A 16,447-nucleotide genomic window follows, 5' to 3' on the forward strand; every position below is an offset into this window, starting at 1 on the left:
GAAGCCCATTAAGCAGGACCCCGGCTGCCTCCACGTAAGTCCCCAGGTACCACTGGGATGGTGTTTCATGACATCACCGTGCAGACAGACTTCTGGGAATCTACAGTGGTCAGGGAACTGCAGAAGGGGGAGGGCCAGGAGGACACCTCATGTGTTGTGTGACAAGGGCCTGCACAAGCAGCGGAGGGTGAGAGCAGGACCTTCCCAAAGCACATGAGTAGAAAAGTTGTCCCTGACTCTCAGATTCTGCTTTCCGTGGGTTCAAATGAACCTCTGTTGGAATTAAGGATGTGAAGCCCCTACCGTGACCCCAAGAGAAGCAGGACACTGGGCCCATGTGCTTCTCCCCGCCTCCTGCTGTGACCTTGCTGTGTGGCCCTAGGCATGCCATGTAATTTCCAGGATGTGTAAGTAATGAACCTTTTAAACCTTTTTTTCAAAGTCTCCTAGTGGTTATTGCTGAGGGCATCTTGAACTCATATGAACCGCAAGGGCCAGTCGGGTGACACCTCTGGTTATCAACAGTCTGAGACTGACATAAAATACTACCTTGCAGCCTAAAGCATCACTCATGAACCAGGCACAGTGTGCAAACACGCAGCATTTCATCCCTCTTACCTTGACGGTGACGGGTATGGAGCGCAGAAAAGCAAATAGTGCTCTGCACCTGGAAGAATAATATTTTAAGAGCAGTTAGAACCATTTGAAAAAGGTGTGCTTCTAGACTGCAGACATCCCTGTACTATATTATTTGTTTCTATATTATTCATTTATTAATTTTTACCTTACATAAATATGAGTTTATACTTGCTTAGGAATAAAAATACATTTCCCAAAGAAGCCTTCTACTCCTGCTTCTCAGTTCCTGTTTGCAAATACAACCCTTTGTATGTGAGAGGATCATCCTTTTTCACAGCAACGGAGGTGGGAAATAGTATCTTCCCACACATAAGGACACAGAGGGGAATGACAGAATACGGCAGTGGCAGCTTCCTGGACTAGGCTCCAAACGCCGCTGTTTGGGATCATGAGGAGAGTTCTTATGCCACACACGGCTTTCCACATCTTCATGCTGGCAAAGGCGCTACCAACCCCTGACTTCCTGCGTCTCTTACGTAGGCCTTTCTTGGGCTTACAAAGCAACGTGCCATCATCACCCACATCGAGCATGAAAAGGCTGGCTTAGGCGGGACTGGCCCAAGGTTGCACAATATACAAAGGACATGTCTGGGGATAAAATCCACCCCCACCCCCGGACTCATTCTTGCAGGTGCTGTAGGCGCAGGTCACTGCTAACCACAGAAAGTTAGGGAGGGGAAGGTAATCACCGCTCATCAACAAAAAGAAATGAATCGCTGATGAACATCAGAATATGGATGAATCTTGAAAACATGCTGGGCAAAAAAAAAAAAAAAAAAAAAAAAAAAAAAGCCTGCCACACAGAAAGTATAATTCAGTTTCTTCGATATTCTAGAAGAGGCAGCACTAACCTATAGGGGCAGAAAGCAAATCAAGTTTTGCCTACTCCTGGGGGTTAGAGGGGACGGACTGCAAATGGGCCGAGTGAACTTTGGGGGATGATAAAAAGACTCTGCCTCAGAAGTGGCGATTGTTGCATGTGTGTCTGCATTTGTCAAAACTCACTGAACTATACATTTAAAATGAGTACATTTTATTGGGATGTAAGTTATGCCTCCGTAAAATTGATTTAAAAAAATCACACCTTTGAGGTGGGCGCAAAGCGCAGCATTGCTTCTCATCCATATAATTTGACTGCACGTTAATAATAAAATCTTGAAGAAAAAAAAAAGACAGGAAGCGCATGAGCAGGACCCTGGGACGGCTGCCCTCATCCACATTCTAAGAGAAAATTAATCAGAATCAACTTAACTTGTCAGACAAGGGCACACACAGCCTCTATGTGCAAACAACAAAAAATCATCCCAGAATGTTCAACTTGATAGTAATATTGAAATTATGTTCATTTTTGGTTTTTAGGCTATGAATTGGTATTTTTGTCCCCGATAGTTTGAACATGCGCATGAGCACCATCAGATTATCACAGGGAGAAAGCATTACAAAGAAAAACATGATGCACTTATCTTGGAGAATCGTTACATCACAGACCATGCGAAAGTATGTGAAAGTTTCTTTTTCTTCTTTTTTATTTTAGAGAGAGAGAACGCATGCACGAGTGAGGGGGAAGAGCAGAGAGAGAGGGAGAGAGAGAATCCCAAGCAGGCCCCATGCTGAGCATGGAGCCCCAAAGAGGGCTTGATCCCACGACACTGAGACCTGAGCTGAAATCAAGCATTGGACACTCAACCAACCGAGCTACCCAAGTTTCTTTTAAGGAGCAAAATTAAGAGCCAATCCGCCCATAAGCTGTCATCCTAACACATTTCCAAAAAGGAAAACGTTCTTGACATATCTTTTAAAAGTCAGTGAAGGATCGGTCATCGTCCTTTTCAATCGGCTCTGTGGTTTTAACTCCCCATTTGTGCTATGTGAACAGCAGAGAGGGTCTCATTTTTTCCAGTCACTCCTAAGATAACAAAAACCCCTCATAAGTCAAATTATAAGCAGTCTAATGTTAGCAATTAAAATGTCTGGTCCTAGTGAGAGCAAACCTTGAAACTCTGTCCAAGGTTGGAGCTCCTCCCCCACTCAGGTCCAGCCTCCCACAGGCTGAACATCTATGGTGGAGAATAGAGACCATTGTTTGTTTCCCCACCATATTCTTGTCCTCCTCTCTCCCCTCTCCATTATCTTGCCGGGCTACCAATGGCTCTTCTGGTTTTAAAGTAGAGTAGGGACAGGATACAGAGACAGAAGAGGTCTCAGTTGACTGACACGGTGAAAGATTTCATCTGTGTCTGATCGGTGCCAGCCCCCTCTTTGGGGGCAGAGGGTCTCTCGGATAGGACCCTCTAGTATTAATCTTTCCTCCTTGGCAGTGTCTATAAAAGATGCCTCTTGGGCATCTGGGTGGTTCAGTCCATTAAGTGCTTGACTCCTGATTTCGATTCAGATCACAATCTCGTGGTTAGTGAGACTGAGTCCCACACTGGGCTCTGCACTGACAGCAGGGACCCTGCTTGGGATTCTCTCTTTCCTTCTCTCTCTGCCCATTGCCTGCTCGCTTGTTCTCTCTCTTAAAATAAATAAAATAAAATAAAGTAAAGTAAAATAAAATAAAGTAAAACAAAACAAAACAAAACAAAACAAAACAAAATAAACGATGCCTCTTAACATTTGTGTCCTAGGACATACTAATAACAGATGGGAGAATGGAATGAGTCATCCCTAGATAACAGATTTTAAATATTTTCCCAGAAAACTGAAAATGGACAGAAATTTTGGTGCAAGAGTAGAGGATGTCACAACCACAGGGAGGACCAGAGTAGAAGAGAGAATCAGCCTGCCCTGCAAGCAGCGTCCCAGAAATATCCAGAAGGGGAGCTGGCAGATATGTGGGAGATAGGAACAAGAGACAGAGCTCAAACAACAGAGAATAATCAAAGCACTGTTAAAAATGCAATCCTCTGGGTCCCATACACCTCCTCCAACTTCACGCACCGCAAAGGCAGCCAGCCAGGCCAAGTTCTACAAAGTTTTCCTCTAAGTGCTAACACACGCTGTCTGAAGAGAGAACTGGGACACTAGGGTGGGTATTCCCCTCCACAGTGAGCCCTCCTGCTCTGGAAGAGGGTGCCTCAGCACCGAGACTGCCCTCTACTGGCTCAGCCTAAAATGAAGCTCTGGAAAATACAAGCACACAGAACTTCCCATTGGATTTTCTATGATGTTAGACACAAAAGGCCAACAAGGAACCACCATATTCTTGAAGAAAAACAACAGCATGGGCCAATAAGAAAAAATGAAGCACACAGCATTAATATTTTAGCAATCAGTGAGTTCCGACTGACAACCAGTCTCAAATTGGCTTATTCAACAAACAAACAAACATACAAACAAACAAATAGGAAGTCTAAGATCAAGGTGCCAGCAGAGTTTCTTCTGAGGCTTGAAGAGCTACATGACTGTCTTCTCCCTATGTCCCTGTGTCCTAATCTCCTCTTCTTACATGGACACCAGCCACATTGGGTCAGGGTCCACCCTAATGACCTCATTTTAACGTAATTACCTCTTGAAAGACTCTATTCCCAAATACTGTCCGGTTCTAAAGTACTGCGGGTCAGGACTTTAATGTATAAATTTTACAAAGACACAGATCAAGCCTATAACATACATTAGCTCCATTAACTGCACATGCCAGGTCAGCCTTAGCATTAGGCACGGTCAGGGTCATGAATCCAGCGGCATTCATGGGCATCTTCACCTGCCTTCTGTTGCTTGTGTTACACCTTACATTTAGAACAGGCACACAGGTGATTTGAAAAGTAATTCAGCATTTTGTAAACAATCAACTGATATGCATATCAAACAATTCTAAAATTAAAATTCTATTTTCTTAAGTTTATTTATTTTGAGAGAGAGAGAGAGAGAGAGAGAGAGAGAGAGAGAGAGAGAGCGCGAGCAGGGGAGGGGCAGAGAGAGAGAGGGAGAAAGAAAGAATCCCAAGCAGGCTCTGTGCTGACTCAATCTCACCCACCGTGAGATCCTGACCTGGGCCGAAATCAAGAGCCAGACGCTTAGCCAACTGAGCCACCCTGCCACCCCAAATCCTATTTTTAAGAATCCATGCCATTTGGCCGTCACTTCTTGGCCAACTCATTCCATCACTGCTTTCATCTGGACTCATTAGCCCTTGTACTGCGGACACAAGCAGACACAATAGTTCTCATTCATAAATCTGGCTGCCATTACAGCAGGGCGGACACAGACACAGTCAAATGGCCACTCTGTGCATCCAACCTTTCTGTTGCCTTGAGGATGTGGGGCGTGTGGAGAATGGAGTGCGGAGGGAAAGACAAGAATGGCAGTGCCTATCAGGACCTTCTCAGAGCTCCCAACCTCAGGAGAGTCCTACATTTACTTACACACCACCACTGATTGGAAATCACACTTGGTGTTTCCTCGGATTGTCGTATACGGCCCTATAAAAGAAACCCAGGCTTCCAAATTTGGATCACATTTTTAAATCAAACCAAAAGTGCATGTATCAATTATAACGATTGATACTGACTCAGGAGAGGGGTATATTCAAGAAATCACGGCAGTGTTTACAAGCAACATCTGAGGACACATGTTAATATGTTTCGACGCTACCTTGTGGTCTAAATTTGGTGTCTCTCTTTAATGGCTTTCATGATGACTGGCTTAAGCCATCTATACTCAAGTGGATTCCAAAGTGTTTCAGGGAACTAGGCAATCAAGTGACCAATTTAAAAGATGTGAAGGGGCACTATTGATTTTTTAAATGCTATTTTTAAGGGTTTTCTGACAGTTTCAGTGGTAGTTGGAAGAATGTCAAATTTACCCTTTAGTAGAAAAATTGATTATATGCAAGAGGGCGCAGCAATGTTGTTTTCTTAATCCTCAACTTATCCTGAACAGTGTTTTCTTCTCCACTGTTCTTTTATCTGAAAGGAGTTCATTTAAGAAGGAAAAAAAATGAATGTACATCACGACATCCTTCTGTATATTTAAGTGGCAACAGAGAAAGTAAAACTCATACTGTTCAAAATTAAGTAGTTTCTGTAATAATTAGTGGATTGGGTTCACTAACCAAGTACAAGTTTTCGATCTCTGGTCTCTGCTACAGAGTGTTCTTGATTCAACACTCCACATGTTCTACTAGATCAAAGGTATGCCAAATCCTGGAATAAGGACATGAGAAAGAAAAAATAAAAATATATTCTCATTTTCTAAATCAAATACTGTTTTTATAAAATGTAAGAAATTCATAGGCTTACATAATTTCATCACAAAGTCCACTACGTAGGACCAGTAAGATCAAAATTACATACTCTGCCTGCCACTTATCAGAACTATTACTTAGATCCTAAAAACACAAAGAAATTAACTGCCATTCTCCTTTTGATAAATATCACACCTTCCTATAGTTCACTATACTCTCTTGTGGCTTCTGTGCATCTACAAGACATAATACATATTTCTAAATATAATTTAATTGGTGTTAATATGTGGTATTATGTCTGCAAGCATCAAGTGGGAGGCTAGGAATTATGTGACCATTACAATCCCTGCATACTCTTTCTGAGTTATCCCCAAAAGGCACCATATTCTGAAGCTTCTGGGACCATATTTCCAGTTGCGATGTCTTCAGAGTAAGCCACCTACCATGGTAAAAATATCTCTTTTCATATTCCAAGCAATGTGACTGGGGGAGCCACCAATATTCAGTGGGTATCGTACATTCGAAGCCTTTTTTTTTTTTTAATTTTAATTAAATGCAAGAACAGCCTTGCTTGCAAAGTTAAGAATTTCAGGGAAGAAATATGGAATCTCCATCTGCTCTAAATAAAAAGAAATTCTGCTTGATTACCTGGTTCATGTAAAGATGATAGAATCTTGAATCTTTTTATGGTTTCTTTAGATTTGAAGGTCAGAAATATTTCAGCTACCTGTGACTTACCCCGTTCGTTACAAGAGATACAAGGAGTCATTCCAGTTAGTCCATACATTTGTTTATCATATGCTGAATATGTCTCCTCAAGAGTTGATTTATTTTAAATTTAGAAATGCTACTATTTTTTCAAAATATAAATTCCTTATATTGCAATACTATATAGATACTTCGCTTCCCCCATTAACATCTTACATAACCATAGTGTGTTTGTCAAAACCAAGAAACTGATGTAGGAACATTACTATTAACTGAAGTTATGACTTTATTCAGATTCCATCAGTTTTTCCATTAATGCCCATTTTCCACTGCAAGATTCAACACAGGATACATCACATTAGACTTGATTGTCATGTCTTCCCAGTTTCCGGTGATGTACAACAGCTTCTTGGTCCCCTTCCTTCCTTCCTCCTTCCTCCTTCCTCCTTCCTTCCTTCCTTCCTTCCTTCCTTCCTTCCTTCCTTCCTTCCTTCCTTCCTCCCTCCCTCCCTCCCTCCCTCCCTCCCTCCCTCCCTCCTTTCTTTCTTTCTTTCTTTCTTTCTTTCTTTCTTTCTTTCTTTCTTTCTTTCTTTCTTTCTTTCTTTCTTTCTTTCTTTCTTTCTGGCTTCATGGTCTTGAGGAGGGTTTCTGGGCATCCTGTAGAGTATCCTCCAGTCTGGGGCAGTCTGATGTCTTCTCAAGATTAGACTGGGGTCACAGGCTTTAGGGAAGATTATCACAGAGGTGAAGTGTCCTACCTTCCCTTATCACTTCATATTGGGGGGGTACATGATGTCGATATGACATCATGAATGATACTGGCCTTCACCACGTGGCTAAGGCAGGGTTTGCCAGGTTTCTCTAGTCTAAAGTTATTATTCTTACCCTCTTCCCTATTCTTTGAAAGCAAGTTACTGAGACCAACCCACATTTAGAGGACTTGAAGTGATGAGGACATGTTCCATCCTCTGGAAGGGGGATTATCTACATATATTCCTTGTTATTTCAGTAAAGAAGTTTCTTCTTGCATATGTATTTATTCAATTATTTATGTATATTAATATGACATGTGGGTATTTCTTTTATACTTTGGGCTATTATCCAATATAATATCTTTTTTTTGCTAAAATTATTTCAGTTTTGGCCTTTGGGAAATCTTTCAGGTTGACTCCTATATCCAGTTGACATAATTCCATCCTGTTGTTTTTTGAACATGTCCTCAGTTTCTGGTACTAAATTATCCTCCTGGCTCATCTGGTATTTTCTCTGCACCACCACTAGAATGCCTAGTGCATGGTAACTTCCTCCCGAAGAACAGAGTATGGGAAGGGAGTGGGGAGTAGAGGAACTGTAAGTGATGAAATCTGCCAAAACTTTCTTTGCCGGTGATCAACATCAATATCAATAAGTCATATTTATAGTATGTACCCTTGAAATATTGTGATGAAAATGGCATCCTACCTCTGTAGACTTCCTCCCCACATAACCTGCACAACCCTGTCTAATCATAAGAAAAGCATCAGATCATCCCAATTTAGAGACATTCTACAAAATACTTAACTGGTATCCCTAGAAACTGTCAATATTACCAAAAGCAAGGGAAGTCTGAGAAGCTGTCACAGCCACGAGTAGGCTAAGGACATAGGACTACCAAACGTAACATGGTCACCTGGATGGGATGCTGGAATAGGAAAGGACATTAGGTAAAAACTAAGGGAGTGTAAATAAAATATGAACTTAGGTTAATAAAAAATGCATCGATCTTGGTCCGTTAATGTAACAAATGTACCATACTAACATACGACGTTCCTAAGAGAGGAAACGGAGTATGGGCTGTATGGAGATTCTCTGTACTATTTTCACAATTTTTCTCTATTGCTAAAATTGTCCTAAAAATAAATTTAATCAAAAAATAGGCATGCAGTAAATATGATTGACTTGAGAGCAAGAACTGAAGACCCCGCTGACATTTTATCCCCCGAATTGATCCAAGTGATCGAGTCTGCATTCATTAATCAGAACATAAATGAAGCTGAGTATCAGAGGATAATTTGCACATGAATACACCACTAAAGTTTCTCTCCAAGTCTGAGTCTATCTAAAAGTTTGTCCTTGCAAAACTGAGAATTCTCTTATTAAGAGTAGAAATCAATTCCATTCATTTGTTTATTTTTCCAATTTTAGAAAGAATGGTATTTGAATACACAATATAGGCATAGGCACTACTTGGTCTTGTCTCTAAGAAATGCTTCATAAAGAGGAGGGGACCAAAGTCTCCAGGTATCAGGTGAGTAGCAGATACAAGAGAAAGTCCTATAGCCCACGGGGAGCCTGGGAGCAAAAATGAGATCTTGCAATTAAGAAAATGCCAGAAAGTAAAACTGCATTTCTAGGTGAAAACCCCAATTCCCAGGGAGAATAATTACAATGCCATGATTCTTATTAAATGTTCCAGTTACGGGGGCTTGGAGACTTCATGCTGGACATTAAGTAGGAACAAGATGCTTATTACCATGAAACCAGGTTGGCTAAAGCCCAGGTATTCTGAAGACGCAGGATTACATTTACGTCAATATGTTTAAGTACTCTGAAAATGGCAAGAAACACAGCGTCTTTCGAAGTGTTCCACATTTTACCTGTCCAAAGATTTGAACAGGGGCTCGCTGCCATTCTGTGGCTGTAATCTGGAACTGAGAGAGCAGGACCGCTGCCCAGGATGAGGGCACTGGTGGAGACAGGGATGGATACAGAAACTCGCCTTCCCCAGCCAGCTCCTTCTGTGCACCTTATCGATGCTGCCGGGGATTTGAAGAACCTCTGAGACATGCTCCAAGCACTGAAGACCCAATTCCTTAGGCCAGGTGACAGGTGATAAACAAGACTTTCAACGCCTGGAGCAAAGGAGAACGTGCTGGAACTGGCACATCTCAGTGTGAGCAGGTCCAACAGAGCGCAATCCCAGGAGGATGGCAGGACAGGCAAGCGTCACCAGCCCCCAGGCCCAGGAGCCTAGGGGCTCGCTAATTCCTGTCTCCCTGACATCTCCCATGGAAGGGAGGCAAAGCAGCAACCCACTGTACCCCCCAGAGGAGCATGAGCTGCCGCACAACCCAGTCCCGTCAAGGATGGCAGAGGCAGGGCTGGGAAGGATGCTAGAAGGGCCTGGCGGGGAGCATGAGGACAGGAAGTGTGTGCAGGCGAATGGGGTGACCTGCAAAGCACTGTGAATGACGGGAGCGGGGGGTGGGGGGTGGCAACAAGCAGCCCTCCCTCCCGACCCCATCCTCTCCTGCACCCCTCGTCTCTGCCCCTCTTCCACGGTAGACTCAGCTGAGTCACCAGTGGTTTCACCAGATGAATGAGTGAGTCACTGCTTTTTGGCTGCCATTCCCTAGAACAGGCTTCTATTCAACTCCCTTCTGTGCTGTGATCTGGGCTGCCAGGAGCCACAGAGAGGCTCATCTCGATTCTGCTGGCCCCGTTTTATCATGCAAACCACTCTTCTGTTAACCACTTCCTCTGTAAGGGAGATGCCAGCTGGTGCGCTCCTGCCAGAGAAACTGGCTTACAACCTAAAACCCAATCTTTCTGTGTATCCAAAATGCTTCCCCAAATGTGTCCTACTTCCGCAGTAGCAACGACCGCGTTGGTCACCCCTGGCTCACTAATCGTGCCTGATATATTTAGACTATCTCATCGTCCTGGGTACATTAATTTCCATTCCACACGGCATCAACTTGGAAAAATTTCTCTCTTGCTATGCAGTCACTAAATTACAACGAAGCCTCACATACGACAATTGTGTATTTAGTGGTCTTACTCGAAGAATTAGGGTTTGGGGGAGGGGAACAGAATTGGGGCCTATTTAGGAACCACAAACACGACTTCAAATTCAATACCGGGCACCCACATTCTTAAAATATCCTTTAGTGACTATTACTAGGGATTGTCCTCGAGTGTCCCACCTCCATCCAGTCCTTAGACTTTAGCCATTTGGGTGGCGTCTCTCAACTCATTTCTCTCCCTTTACTTCTCCTCACCTCCCTACTAATTAAAAAAACGTTTTTTTTAATGTTTACCTTTATTTTTGAGACACAGACAGAGCATGAGCGGTGAAGAGGCAGAGAGAGAGAGGGAGACACAGAATCAGAAGCAGGCTCCAGGCTCCGAGCTGTCAGCACAGAGCCCGACGCGGGCCTCCATCTCGTCAACTGCGAGATCATGACTGGGGCGGAAGTCAGACGGCAAACGACTGAGCCACCCAGGCGCCCCCCCCCCCTCCCCCCCACCTAATTTTAAATATTTGCAGTTGCTTCAAGGCTGCCATGTTGCCTGCCTCAAACACTGTCGCCAAACGGTGCTACAAATCGGCAGACATGGTGGAGAGACGCCTAGAGAGCTCTGAAGGAGAAGGGGCCCTGTGCCTTTGAAAAGAAGGGTGGCCGTAAACAGGAAGTCTCTGCACCCTTTATGTTTGCAATACAGCCTTCAGGAGAAACATCTCTTAGAGACTAAGATACAAAGAAACATGTCCAAGGTCTGGCCTGTCTACCTGGGGAAGGTAATAACCGCCTTCCCCAGGTGTCTAGGGAGAGGCTGTTTTCCTTCCTGCCTCTCCCGTGAGAACTATGTCCTTTTTAGCCTCACTACCCACTTGAACGCGTCTTTGATTAAGAGATACAAAGAGAATGCCAAACACCCTCCATCTTTCTAAAACGTAACCAGGATAGGGGTATATGGCGCTGAGAGTTTCTAAAACAAGGACGATCCCGTTGTTTGTTACAACTGTTGCACAGCTAAATCATACTATCATTTTTCACCCTTCTTTTAAAAGAATTAGGAAAAATGGGTAGATTAAAGAACAAACCACATCGTCACTCCAAATTGGCTGCTGGAGCAAGGTAAAAATCAAATCAGCAACCGTTGCACGTAAATTAAAATATAAAGAGGAAACTTACTGCCTTGGACAATTATCTTACTTGTGGTTATTTTGTGACTTTTAAGGTAGGTTAAAAACATGAAATAACTGTAATATGTTTCTACTTAGATTTTTAAATGAAGGAGACCAGGTAGCTATATCAGAAGGTATTTCAACAAGGCATATGAATTCAGTGGGGGAAAAAAATCACCAATTCGTCTCTTTAAAAACATATTTGGGGGCACCTGGGTGGCTCAGTTGGTGAAATGTCTGACTCCTGATTTCGGCTCAGGTCATGATCTCACAGTTCCTGAGATCCAGCCCTGAGAGGAATTCCTCTCTCCTCTCTCTCTGTCCCTCCCCCACTCATGTCCTCTCTCTCTCAAAATAAATAAATAAACTTTTAAAAAAATAAACACGTATTTGGTACAATTTTCTAAAGCAAAGAAATAAATATCCGCTAAAATATCAATTTACTCAGGATGGATGATTTTTTAAAACTAATCCTGGCATTCTGTGCTAAGGGTTTTCGAACGCACGCTGCATTTTCACAAAACCAAAGAGCTGCTCCTGATTTTTGTGGTCAGAAACACCTAGAATGGTAACATCAGGTACGTTGACAGTTGTAGGCCAAAATTCATCGGAATGTCTCTAATTTCAAACTAAATGATTTCTTTTATGGCACAAAAAAGTTCGCTTACTTCCCTTTTTCTGATTCTAGTTCACATGTTACCTAAGAGACCTACCCTCTATATGGGAAGAAACAGAAAAATCCCTAAGGAAAGTGCTTACCACATAACTGCTGAGTAAAAGCAGCTGACTTAGAAGGGGCACTCTCTAAAGTGCTGGGGAGATATTTGCTTCTTTTCTTACTGTAACATCGGCATTGTACGACAATGCTATTTTTATGACTGTGAACAAGCCTTTCAGTAACTCAATCAGGTAATTTTAAGGGTTGTTTGTATGGAGCTCCATTTTTTTCTCATTTTAATAAGTATATTTCTATACCTCTGTATTTTGACTAATGCCTCGTTTCTTTATTGTTACTCACCCCTTCGTCTTCTATCAATTACCCATTTAGAATCAAGTTGAAAATGAAGCCAAAGGGAAGGAGGATGCAATTTTAAATATATTCGTAAAAACGGCAAGGTCAATAGGTAAACGTTATTTTAAAATATGTAATGCAGAGTACTGAACTTTTTTATCTTTGTGTCTAAAAATATATGGTCCATGTAGTTGCTGCTGATTGAGAGTTTTGAAAAACAGGGGGAAAGGCCAAGAGGTGGGACTGGTTGACAAATCACCTGATTTACCAAGGGCCTAGAGTCTTCTACCAAAGGACAACAGAGCCAAACACTCACATTTGCAGCTCAAAGTCCCTAGCATAGCTTCATTCAACAGTGATGGCTAGTAAAAAGTGGTGAATGAATGACATAATTCATTCACAAGGATATTTTCTTTTTATTTCTTTAGCAAAATCTTGTTCTTTAAAGTTTATTTATTTTGAGAGAGCAAGAGCAGGGAAGGGGCAGAGGCACAGGGAAAGAGAGAATCTCAAGCAGCCTCTGCACTGTCAGCACAGTGCCTGATGTGGGGCTTGAACTCATGAACCGTGTGACCGTGACCTGGGCGGAAATCAAGAGGCGGACGCTTAACCGACTGAGCCACCCAGGCACCCTGTTTCTTTAGCAAAATCTTAACATTCTCCCTCTCTCACACCATCTGTTCCAACTATGTGGCCTTACAAGTATGAAAGCAGTGCCATTAACTGGAGTCTTCAAGAGAAAAGGGGCATATATGAGAAGAAGGTGGTTACCATTATAGACATGGGGTAAGTCAAACACCTATCAGTAAAGCTTGCGATACATTCAAGCAGGAGCTGGTAGCTGGGAATGTAAAATGCGTAAAATATGAAAATGAAGGACACACACTTCTAACATAACAGACTGTACAGGTAATGATCTAGATGTGAATACCCCAAAACCACAGCTTTTAACACTATTCTGCCGATCATTTCCCCAGGCTGAGCCTTACACCTCCACATACAGGACCACGGAGGACATAAGAACCCTCTGACAAAACGCACCCTCCGCCATGACTCATTTCTCTGGGATGGCTCAGTGATCTGAGCCCCCACGGCTGCAGGGATGTGCGTGGGATGTTCACTGGACACAGGCTGCACCCCCAGGCTTGCAAGATTTCACACAGATTCTCTTCTCCAGTGTGAAAATCCCCACAGACTATCCAGAGAACCTCCCTATTTAAAGTCAATAGTATCAGAGTGACTTAGATCTCCAAATGTCATTTGAAGTGACATTTAAATTATGAATGAATGGATGATAAAAAAAAAAAGGCAGTACTGTATACATTAGAGGCAAGAAGTCTAGGTGGAGGGAGCAGCCTGCGATCAAGCCCTGAGGCATGGAACACTTGGCATGTTCAAAGAACTGAAAGGTCCTGGCGCGGATCGGGAGTGCTGACCACACAGGTGAAAATCTATGTTGGACACGGAATCGTTCTTCCAGTCATGCCAGTCTGGAACTTTGTGACTTATAACCAAGATAAAAATAAATGTTTCATTGGTGGTTTTTTATAATGCAATTTTAAAGGTGGATTTTTAAAAAATAAGGTGAATGAGGTAACCCTAATAAAAATGTAAAAACCCTGGGGCACCTGGGGGGCTCAGTTGGTTAAGCCTCCGACTTTGGCTCAGGTCATGATCTCACGGTTCGTGAGTTTGGGCCCTGAATTGGGCTCTGTGCTGACAGCTCGGAGCCTGGAGCCTGCTTCCGATTCTGTGTCTCCCTCTCTCTCTACCCCTGCTCTGCTCACGCTCTGTCTCTGTCTCTCAAAAAGTGAATAAACGTTAAAAAGAAAAAAAAAAAGAAAAAAAGTGTAAAAACCCTGAAGTCATGAAAGGGAGTCACTGATTCCTGGTTTTTAAAATGACCAACCCAAGTCACGTGAGGTCTACATTTCTAATCTGGGCTGTTGATGCTAGACTTAACTAGCAAGCATACTTGGACCCTCTCTTCTAGTCATTCCCAACAGGTGTTCAGTAGAATGCTGATTTTTAAAAGTTAACTGGAAATTTTAAAAATAATTCCAAAGCCAAATTTTGCTCAGTATGTGCTGAGTATAAAGAAACAAATTCTCAAGGTGCCTGGGTGGCTCGGTTGGTTGAGCATCTGACTTTGGCTCAGGTCATGACCTCATGGTTTGTGAGTTCGAGCCCCACGTCTAGCTCTGTGCTGACAGCTCAGAGCCCCGAGCCTGCTTTGGATTCTGTTTCCCTCTCTCTCTGTCCCCCTCCCCCCACCTGCTCATATTCTGTGTCTCTCTCTCAAAAATAAAGTTAAAAAAAATTCTCATCTATACACATAGAGACATTATCTTATACACAAATAATTATATAACTTATTCGGCTACTACCTTCTTTTTTTTTCCTGAGCTCCCTAACAACATTACAGCTTCAGGGCACATAATTTGGTCATTGCTGCTACCGCAGACTCAATAACGGTAAATCCCTCCTGGTACTTGTTTGCTCATTTTAAAATACTGTTTCTTTTTATATATTTTCCATTAAAATAATTATGAAGACTTTATCTTTAAGAACATAAAATGGGCTATTTAGTCCTTTAGGCATAGGAGATTAATTTGATGACTTTATTTTGGATTTTATTTCCAGGTGAGGTTTATACCTGGATGACAAAAGCCCATAATCTGGCCAAAAGCAAACAAGGGATGTGTAAAGTCAGGGAAATCTTCTCCAACAACTTTTAGAAGGGCTACTGTGTGACCTGAGGTCCTAATTTTGGATTGACCAAACTTATACTTACTTGAATCATATCAAACGCCATATTAATTTGGCCTTATTTCACGGAACCAATTATTGTCTCAAAATAAATCACTAAAACCTCTGAAGAGAAAGTAGACCATTCAAATGCTCTTGTAATTCTGAAAGATAGGGATGAATCTTTAACTATTTTGAAATCGGGTAACACGCACATGTTGCCAATGTAGTTACAGAGAGTTCCTGAGTACCTGTTACCCAGCTTCTGGCCATGATGACATATACACATAACATACTGTCGAAACCAGAAATATGATGGTGCTACAGTATTACTACTCAGGTCCAGACTTTATTTGGATTTGAATAGCTTTTACACGCAGTGTGTGTGTGTGTGTGTGTGTGTGTGCACATGTTGTGGAGTGGGGGGAGTAGATATCTTGTAAGGAAGGATTCTATCCAGGGAGTTTTGAAAAAAGATAGCTGCTAGAAGCAAGCTAATTAGACATCCACTGCTAACAATCTTGACCTCAATTAGGTGAAGGATTCCTAATTAAATCGTTACAGGCTTTTGTGTTAAATGGTAATTGAATGCCTAAAAGTTCTTCACAATTATATCATATTAACAAGAATGTATTTGCATTTTTAATGCTTTATTGATTTCCAATTCATGACAGGGCTGTTAGTTTTATCTTACCACGCCATTGAAAGCTTTACAAATTGTTCTTTAGGGTTGACAAGCTTAGGGAACAGGTTAAAAAAACAACAAAGTTTGTGACCCACTCGGGGTTTTGCAGACTCCTGCATTTCAGCAACTCTTTGCCACAAATACCTCCACCTATTTAAATATAAATCTGTGGGTAAGAAGGCAGAGGACATGGTGAAACTGGAGATATGTGGCTAGGCCACTCCCTGTTTCTTACCATTTTTATATCATGAAGCAGGACTTCTTTTATTTAGGCCTGGTTTTCAGGAGCCGCAATGAGTTGGTTTGACTAATTTAACTGCACACATGAAAACCTTAGGTTTCAATATGTCTCCTATTTACTTATTTAACATAAATTTGGGGTCAATAATGATATCTATGTTCATAAATACATATAGCATTAATTCCTCTAAAATATTTACCCAAATCTGTTAACAATACTCTAGTACTTGATTTTATTTATTGACTCATCTTTTGCATTGGCGTTGACCAGCCCATTGA

General features: G+C 42.1%; 1 long non-coding RNA gene across 1 annotated transcript in view; it reads right to left on the reverse strand.

Moving 5' to 3' along the window:
- Positions 1-617: 617 nt before the first annotated feature.
- The window catches only part of LOC131499630 (uncharacterized), a 53,614-nt gene continuing 37,784 nt past the window's right edge, over positions 618-16,447 (reverse strand). The window contains exon 4 of the long non-coding RNA XR_009255986.1: positions 618-667. This is a non-coding gene — a long non-coding RNA (uncharacterized LOC131499630). The remainder of the gene's footprint in view (positions 668-16,447) is intronic.

The sequence above is a fragment of the Neofelis nebulosa genome, chromosome 17 (assembly GCF_028018385.1).
Source record: "Neofelis nebulosa isolate mNeoNeb1 chromosome 17, mNeoNeb1.pri, whole genome shotgun sequence".
In the NCBI taxonomy this organism is placed as follows: domain Eukaryota; kingdom Metazoa; phylum Chordata; class Mammalia; order Carnivora; family Felidae; genus Neofelis; species Neofelis nebulosa.